The sequence below is a fragment of the Vigna unguiculata genome, unplaced genomic scaffold (assembly GCF_037176805.1).
Source record: "Vigna unguiculata cultivar grain cowpea cultivar isolate G323 ecotype 2 unplaced genomic scaffold, ASM3717680v1 ptg000471l, whole genome shotgun sequence".
Classification (NCBI taxonomy): Eukaryota; Viridiplantae; Streptophyta; class Magnoliopsida; order Fabales; family Fabaceae; genus Vigna; species Vigna unguiculata.
The window spans coordinates 47,522-56,763 of NW_028197106.1; the positions used below are offsets into that span (position 1 = coordinate 47,522).

Here is a 9,242-nt window from a genome sequence, read left to right on the forward strand (position 1 = left end):
TTAGTATTAAAAGAAACAAAATATGTTGTAATATAAGAGAATCTATTCTCTTTCTTTGTCGTTTTTTAATTATCTTGGAGATTTCATAATGCTTACTCTAAAACTTTTTGTTTATACGGTAGTGATCTTTTTCGTTTCTCTTTTCATCTTCGGATTCCTATCTAACGATCCAGGACGTAATCCAGGACGTGAAGAATAGAATAAGAAAAAAGTGGATTCTGTGTTTTCTTGCTTGTGCGGAATTTTGAAATATTTTTAGGATTTTCTCTATTTTAACATCTTTAACTAGTAAATAAAAAAAACAAGTTCAAAAAAAAATACCAAATTATCAACGGAAAGAGAGGGATTCGAACCCTCGGTACAAGAATTTGTACAACGGATTAGCAATCCGACGCTATAGTCCACTCAGCCATCTCTCCCCAATTGAAAAAAAAAAGAATTACTTTGTTTATGTTATATCACATAAACAAGAAGAACAAAAAGGGAGCTTAAAAAAAAAAGAGACTTGCTTTTTTTTTATTCTTTTTTATCTTATCTATCTTTTTTTTATTATTCTATATATTTTAGTTTTCTTTTTTTCTTTTTATACAGCCAATGAGCCCGGCCAGTACCTAGTCGGGCTCTTTTTCTTTTATTCCCATGAATATTGAAGAAAAATTCTTTATTTGAATATATTTTATTCGAAAAAAAAATATTTGTAAAAATATTTGTAATTAAAAAAAAAATAAGAGATACGGATAGATTCCTATGAGATAAAACCAAAATAAGATAATATAAAAATGTTCTCTTTTCTTACTCCCTCTCTTTTTTCTGGTAACGTAAATTGTATATATATATAACCTTCAGCAAAATAAAAAAATGAAAATTATCCCGTTTTTCAAATTTCATTAGAAGATTCTCTAATGAAACATGTCAATACTCGACTTATTAGAATATTATGCCTCCCATTTCTTTATTTTGTCTGATTGCTTTGTTCAACAAAAGATACAATAATGATATTGTAGCGGGTATAGTTTAGTGGTAAAAGTGCGATTCGTTTCAAGGACCCCCCAAAAGTTAAGGGATCCCCCATTTGATTCATATGCCGATCAAAAACTTTATTTTTTACTTAAAGGGACTCCTTTATACCCCTCGATGAATTATTTGCGGTATAATATACATTATTGTAATTTGTATACAAGAAGAATCAAATCGAATTTGACAAATTGAGTTTTAAAATTATGAAACATAAGTTTTTGGAATTGGATCTATAATCCGAATTTTTTGAGTATTACTAAAGGATCTATGGAGAGAAATATACAAAGTTTCTTTCTAATCGTAACTAAATCTTCCATTTTTTTGCATAGTAAAAATTGAAGCAAAATAGCTATTAAACGATTCTTTTAGTTTACTAGAGACATCGACATTTTTTTAGCTCGACGGAAATTTTCTTCTTTTCCTAAAGATTTTCTGAAATAGAAATAGAGAACGAAGTAACTAGAAAAAAAACATAGATTGTTAGAATATTGCTCTTCTAGAGGGATCATCTAAAAAGCAAGATATTTGAAACCTATTCATACAAAAAGGCTGACATAGATGTTATGGGTCAATTTTTTTTATTGTCCATCTCTTCATTCCGTAAAGGAGCCGAATGAAACAAAAGTTTCACGTTCAGTTTTGAATTAGAGACGTTAAATCAAAATGATGAATCAACGTCGACTATAACCCTTAGCCTTCCAAGCTAACGATGCGGGTTCGATTCCCGCTACCCGCTTCTATTTTATTCTATTTAAATCTATCTTTTTTCTTCGAGAATGAATCTAGAATTCTTAAAGAATTTGTCAATTCTTCATTTTCATTTCTTAATTTAGTTTTAGTTATATATATTCAATTATATTCAATTGATTTTTCTTTTTTATTTTTTTTTTCTTTTATTCTAAATATTTGATTTATTTTATTTTTATAATTTCTAGAATTCTTTATATTTGTTTGATTCTTTAATCTTTTTAATAAGGTTTAGTTAAAAAGGTTAAAGAATCAAATATAAAATAGAAGCGTCCATTGTCTAATGGATAGGACAGAGGTCTTCTAAACCTTAGGTATAGGTTCAAATCCTATTGGACGCAAGTTGTTTGCATATCTAATTTCAACCTTGTCCTTCTATTTTTTTTGATTTATTACATTTTGATTCGAATTCATTATATATAATATTCAAATGAAATAAAAACATATTAAAAGATACTAATTATAAAAATTGGAAAATTGAATTACAAAATTATTTAATGATTCATCAATTTTTTTCTACTTGTTCCTGGAATAAAAAGAGTTCCATCTGTTCTTTAATAGCGTCCTTTAAAAGGGCTTCTGCTTCCCCAGTGAATGTCTTGGTAGAAGATATGATTTCTTTGAATTGAGGTTTATTCGTCTTTAAGTAAGCACGTAACTCAACAAGAAATTTCCTTACCTGTCCAATTTCTAATGAATCAAGATAACCATTCGTTCCGGTATAAATAGTTACTATCTGTTCTTCCACAGTAAGAGGAGCTGATTGGGATTGTTTAAGCAACTCGCGCAATCGTTGACCTCTTGCTAATTGATTTTGAGTAGCTTTATCTAGATCAGAAGCGAATTGTGCAAAAGCTTCTAATTCTGCGAATTGTGCTAATTCCAATTTTAATTTACCAGCTACTTGTTTCATGGCTTTGATTTGAGCCGCCGATCCAACTCTGGAAACTGAAATACCAACATTAATAGCGGGTCTTATTCCAGCATTGAATAGATCGGCCGATAAGAATATTTGGCCATCTGTAATGGAAATTACATTCGTAGGAATATAAGCTGAAACATCTCCCGATTGAGTTTCAACTATTGGTAAAGCAGTCATACTTCCTTCGCCTAACTGAGAACTTAATTTAGCGGCTCTTTCCAAAAGACGCGAATGTAAATAAAAAACATCCCCTGGATAAGCTTCGCGACCTGGTGGTCTTCGTAATAGAAGAGACATTTGCCGATAAGCCTGTGCTTGTTTGGAGAGATCGTCATAAATGATTAAAGTGTGACGTTCACGGTACATAAAATATTCAGCCAGAGCTGCTCCTGTATAAGGCGCGAGGTATTGTAATGTAGCTGGAGAATCCGCTGTTTCAGCTACTACAATAGTGTATTCCATTGCTCCTCTTTCTTGTAAGGTAGTCACCACTTGAGCCACAGAAGATGCTTTTTGACCAACAGCTACATAAACACATATTACATTTTGTCCCTGTTGATTGAGAATTGTATCTGTGGCTACTGCTGTTTTACCTGTTTGTCTATCTCCAATAATTAATTCTCGCTGGCCCCGTCCTATGGGGATCATCGAATCAATAGCAATAAGTCCTGTTTGGAGAGGCTCATATACCGAACGTCTTGAAATAATACCGGGAGCGGGAGATTCTATTAATCGAGATTCCGAAGCTGAAATTTCTCCTCGACCGTCAATTGGTTTAGCCAGGGCATTTATAACACGACTCAAATAAGCTTCACTTACAGGTATCTGAGCAATTCTTCCTGTTGCTTTTACTGAACTTCCCTCTTGTATCAGCAAACCATCACCCATTAATACAACACCAACATTTTTTGATTCCAAATTCAAAGCAATGCCTATAGTACCTTCTTCAAATTCCACCAATTCACCCGCCATTACTTCATCAAGACCATAAATACGAGCAATACCATCGCCTACTTGAAGTACGGTACCAGTATTTACAATTTTTACTTCTGTATTATATTGCTCAATGCGTTCACGGATAATTTTACTAATTTCATCTGCACGAATGGTTACCATGAAAATATCTTAAATTTATTTTTTATAAGAAAAAAATGATGCCTATACTCTATTGTATAATAGAAAGCCTAATCAGTTATTTTTTTATTTCATCATCCCAAACATGCCAATATTAGCACTAACAGTACGTAAATGTAACTCGTTGTTCAAGCAACTATTTAGAGTTCCTAGAGCTCCCTGTAAGGCTTGTTGTAAAACCCGCTGTCGAACTTGATTAATAACTCTTTGTTGTTCAAAATCAATAGCTTCGTTTTTGTAATTTTCTAATTGTTCCAAAGTCGTATAAATTGAATTAATTAAATTCAATTTTTCTCGTTTGATCTCAGAATAGCCATTCACCCGAAACAGATCTGCTTCTGTTTCAACTTTCCTTAAGCGGGCCTGGGCTTTTTCGAGCTGTTCAATGGCGTTTTCCTGTAATTCTTCTGAGTTTCGAATAGTTCTCCAGATTTTCTGTTTTCGATTATCTAATAAATCACGTAATGAAAGTAGACTCTCTTTCCATCCATTTCAAAATGTCTATGATCTCTTCCCGAACCAAACATGAATCTTTCGATTCATTTGGCTCTCACACTCAATTACTTATCGGAAATTTACCAATTTTTTATGTAATGAGCCTATCCTCTCTTCTCTATTCAAAGTGAAAACAATTACCAATATAAGACTAGAATATTCGGAGGACTCTTTTGACCAAACAAATATATGTCAACAAAGTTGTTTTTTTATTCAAATCCAAAGACTTCTTTTGAATTTATACATAGGTCATCCATCGATTACGCATCGTACAAAGGGGAGGTTTAAATTCACCCGTTTTTTATTTCTCGCCATAAATAGGATTCAAGCCATTTTTTTTATCGACATGAGTGTTTTATATCGAAAAAAAATCGAATAATTTTTTTGAAACCGTTTCCTTTCTGTATTAATATAGCGGTAGAAAGAGTACTACACTGCGTATAGACTTCAAACTCTTTTTAACCATGGTAATAGTCCAAAATTTTTGGTAAATAGAGAATCAAAGTGGATTACCAATAAAGCGCGAAATGCTATGGTTCTTTAAGATTTTTCTTAATTTATTCAAAAAAGAAAATGAATTCAGAAGTAATTCGCGGGATTCTGCACATTTTCTTAATTCTAACTAAACTAAAAAGTGCAGTTTGGTTAAATCCAATTTATTCTTTGAAATAAACAACTCGCACACACTCCCTTTCCAAAAAAAACCAGTAGACCTAACACTACACTAAGATTTATTGGATTTGTTGCTAAAATATCGGTATTAAACACGAAACTTCCGGCGGATGGCCAGGAGCCCAAACAAAGGAAAGAATCGGTTATATTTTTCATATGATCTCATCTCCTCTTATGAATAGACTAATTATCTTTCTAATATTCCTATTAGATAGATAATATAATAATCTAATTGGAATATATAATTATAGAATTTGATATAATTTGGATTGGTCAATCAATTGGAAGATTCCCTAAAAGAATGATACTTCTTAGAATTAGATACCAGTTCTTTTATCAATTGCAAAATCTATCTAGTTTGAACACTTTCAAAAAATTATCTTAAAAGAAATAAAATAAAAGAGGGGTTCATTGGACTAAACAAAAAGAAGAAAGAGGGTGAATAAGTATGTGAATACCTTTCAATTAGTCCTTCTCCTGTGTTCTTATCCGAACAGATAAAGAATTGTAGGAGTGAATTATTAATATAATTCGAAAAAGGAAGTCCACATATGTATTTTTATCTTTTTAGGATTAAACAAAAGGATTAGCAAATAAAAGTGCTAATGCTACAACCAGCCCGTAAATTGTTAAAGCTTCCATAAAAGCCAGACTAAGTAATAAAGTACCCCGTATTTTTCCCTCTGCCTCTGGTTGTCGTGCAATCCCCTCTACAGCTTGCCCTGCGGCAGTGCCTTGACCAACCCCAGGTCCAATAGAAGCAAGCCCTACGGCCAATCCAGCAGCAATAACAGAAGCGGCAGAAATAATTGGATTCATGAGAATTTCCTCGTAACCTACATATAAAAGAAAGAAATAGTTAATGATATAATCGACTAATAAATTCTGACTTCATTTTTCAATTACCAAGACTTTTTCAGTTAAAGTAATTAATAAAAATAAGAATTAAAAATTGAAAATAATAGTTATTAAACGAATTACTTCGAGATTTCTTTTTTCGTCTCGAACTACATAGTTTTGGGGGTGAATCTGTATAATCTTTGTTCTTCTCTTACCTTAATTTTGGAATCATTCTTTGAATTCTTCGTTTTTTTATACAATTTCTTTAGTTTTTTAATTTTCAATTCACAATTAGAGCTGAAACGCAAGGACTTTGCTTTTCTATCCCTATAGAAATTGACAGTAATAGCGAGGCCTTTTTTATATAGAAAAGATTAGTTATTTCAGATATATGGTTAGTTCATATAAAACTAGTTCATCTATAATATCATATCACATATACATAGGTTTCTTCTATGCTGTAAACTAATTTTCTTTGTGTTTTAGATTCAATCGAAATTGAAATTCATTCTTTGAAACCTAAAAAACCTTGACTGATCCCCTCACTTCTATTTTTTTTATCATGTTTTTTTTTAAGCTCCCCTTCCCTCTTTTCTTATTCTCTTATCCCATATGGATACAATCAATCTAAATAAATTCATTCGATTTCATTAATGTTTCAAAGAAATATAGGAAATTGGGTGATCTAAATGTTTTTAATTATCTTTTGATCAATTGTTGAATTAAATGTGAATCAAACGAGAATCTACTAACATTCTATATAGTATCTTTTTATCACACATTGTAAACGTAAATATCATACAGAATTCTAATTCTAGCTATTCATTTTTTTTGAATATCCAAACTAATATATACTAATCGAATAGATCTATCTATATCTATCTATATATCTATAGATAGATGTTTATTTTGTAGATTCTATTGAGCCACAATATATGTGTGGCAAGCTAAACAAAAAAGACTATTTTTGAGAAAACTAGTCAATGATGGCCTTCAATGGATTCACCTATATAAGCCGCAGCTAAAGTAGCAAAAATGAGAGCTTGAATACCGCTTGTGAATAATCCAAGGAACATGACAGGTATAGGAACTACTAAAGGTACTAAAGAAACAAGAACAACAACTACTAATTCATCAGCTAATATATTTCCGAAAAGTCGAAAACTAAGGGATAAGGGTTTTGTGAAATCTTCTAATATGTTAATCGGTAAAAGGATTGGAGTTGGTTGGATGTATTTACTAAAATAAGCTAATCCTTTTTTTGAAAGACCCGCATAGAAATATGCAACTGATGTAAGTAAAGCTAATGCAACGGTAGTATTTATATCATTTGTGGGTGCAGCTAACTCCCCATGAGGTAATTGGATGATTTTCCAAGGTAAAAGAGCCCCTGACCAATTAGAAACAAAAATAAATAGAAACAAAGTTCCAATAAAAGGAACCCACGGACCATATTCTTCTCCAATCTGAGTTTTGCTCACGTCTCGAATGAATTCAAGAACATATTCAAATAAATTCTGACCGAAAGTGGGAATGGTTTGCAGATTTCGAATAACTAGAATGGCTGAAACCAATAAGATAGCAATTACAACCCAAGAAGTAATAAGTACTTGGGCATGTACTAGGAAACCCCCCTATTTGCCAATAGAAATGTTGACCTACTTCCACAGCAGATATATCGTATAATCTTTTTAATGTGTTGATAGAGCATAATAAAACATTCATATTGTCCTGTCCTCTAAAAAAAGAAGTTGAAAAAAGGGAATTATTTTTATTCAAACATCTCCTTTCCCTTTTGATTTGTCTACTTTCATTTTTGATTTTGAATACCGATACTAATTACATAAAATTTTTGTTTGTTTTCTATTTTCATTTTTGTGCAATTTCTTACTAGTATAGTAAGCGATTCCATAAATCTATGAACCCCTCGAAGCAAATTCAAGAATTTTTTATCTTATTATTAATCAAGAATTTCGTATATATCTAGACCGACCCTCACAAATTGCAAAAACTAATTTGTTAAGAATTAATCGAATTGAGGCTATAGCATCATCATTAGCTGGAATTGAAATATCAGCGAGGTCCGGGTCACTATTTGTATCAATTAAACAAATTGTTGGAATTTCCAAAGTTATACATTCTCGAAGAGCCGTATATTCTTCTTGTTGATCGACGATTATTACAATATCTGGTAAGCCCTTCATATATTTAATGCCGCCAAGATATGTTTCCAATTGAGCTAATTGTCTCTTCAATATAGCGGCATCTTTTTTTGGAAAACTATGAAATCTCCCCGTCTTTTGTTGCATTCTCAAGTCCCTGAACTTTTGAAGTCGTGTTTTTGTAGTATACCAATTCGTTAACATACCGCCGAGCCATTTTTTATTAACATAATGACACCGAGCTCTTATTGCAGCCCGCGCTACTGAATCAGCTGCTTTTTTTTTTTGTACCAACAATTAAGAATTGTTTTCCCCCACTTGCTGCATCAAAAACTAAATCACAAGATTCTGATAAAAACCGAGCAGTTCTAATAAGATTTGTAATATGAATACCCTTACGCTTTGCAGAAATATAAGGTGACATTTTAGGATTCCATTTTCTAGTACCGTGGCCAAAATGAACACCAGCTTCCATCATCTCTTCCAAAATTATGTTCCAATATCTTTTTGTCATTTATAATTATCCCCACACTTTTCTTTCATTTCCAAATAGAAATTAGATCAATTTTTTGAAATGAAAGAAAGAGACCCAGTATACTGAAATAGAAAAAAATAAGTGTTCCGAAGGAACCTTCTCTTCTACTGAAAATTTGCCGTTGATAAAAAAAAGATCGGGCCATTTTTTCTATTTCATTGAATATGATTCGTTTATTTATTATGTTTCTTTTATTATACAAAATATATACAAAATAAAGTGACCGGAGATGAATACGACCTTAAGAATCATTATTTTAGGAATTCTTAAATCCTAGATTATTTTGATGTATCACATAAATTCTTTTTTTTGTTTCCGGGGTAATCTTGTTATATTGCCTTTGCTTTGAACGGTATATTATTCTTTTGAATCCAGTACCAACTGGCATCATTCCCCCTAAAACAACGTTCTCTTTCAGACCTTTCAACCAATCTATGCGACCCCGGAGAGCGGCTTTTGATAAAACTCTAGCAGTTTCTTGAAAACTTGCTTCAGATATGAAACTTTGAGTATTCAAAGATGTTTTTGTTATCCCCAATAATAGAACTCGATAGCAGATCGACTCTTCTAAGGAACGCCCAGCTCGTTCGGCCCGCAACAATCCAATTAGTTCGCCAGGCAAAAAAACATTAGACATTCCATCTTCTGAAACCAATACTTTTGATGTTATTTGACGCACAATAATTTCTATATGTCTATTATGAATGTGAACTCCCTG

At 31.9% G+C, this 9,242-nt stretch overlaps 1 non-coding gene across 1 annotated transcript; it reads left to right on the forward strand.

The window, feature by feature from the left end:
• Nucleotides 1–2,033: 2,033 nt before the first annotated feature.
• Nucleotides 2,034–2,105, forward strand: TRNAR-UCU (transfer RNA arginine (anticodon UCU)). Its single transcript has one exon. It is a non-coding gene; the product is annotated as a tRNA-Arg (tRNA).
• The last annotated feature ends 7,137 nt before the right edge of the window (nt 2,106–9,242 follow it).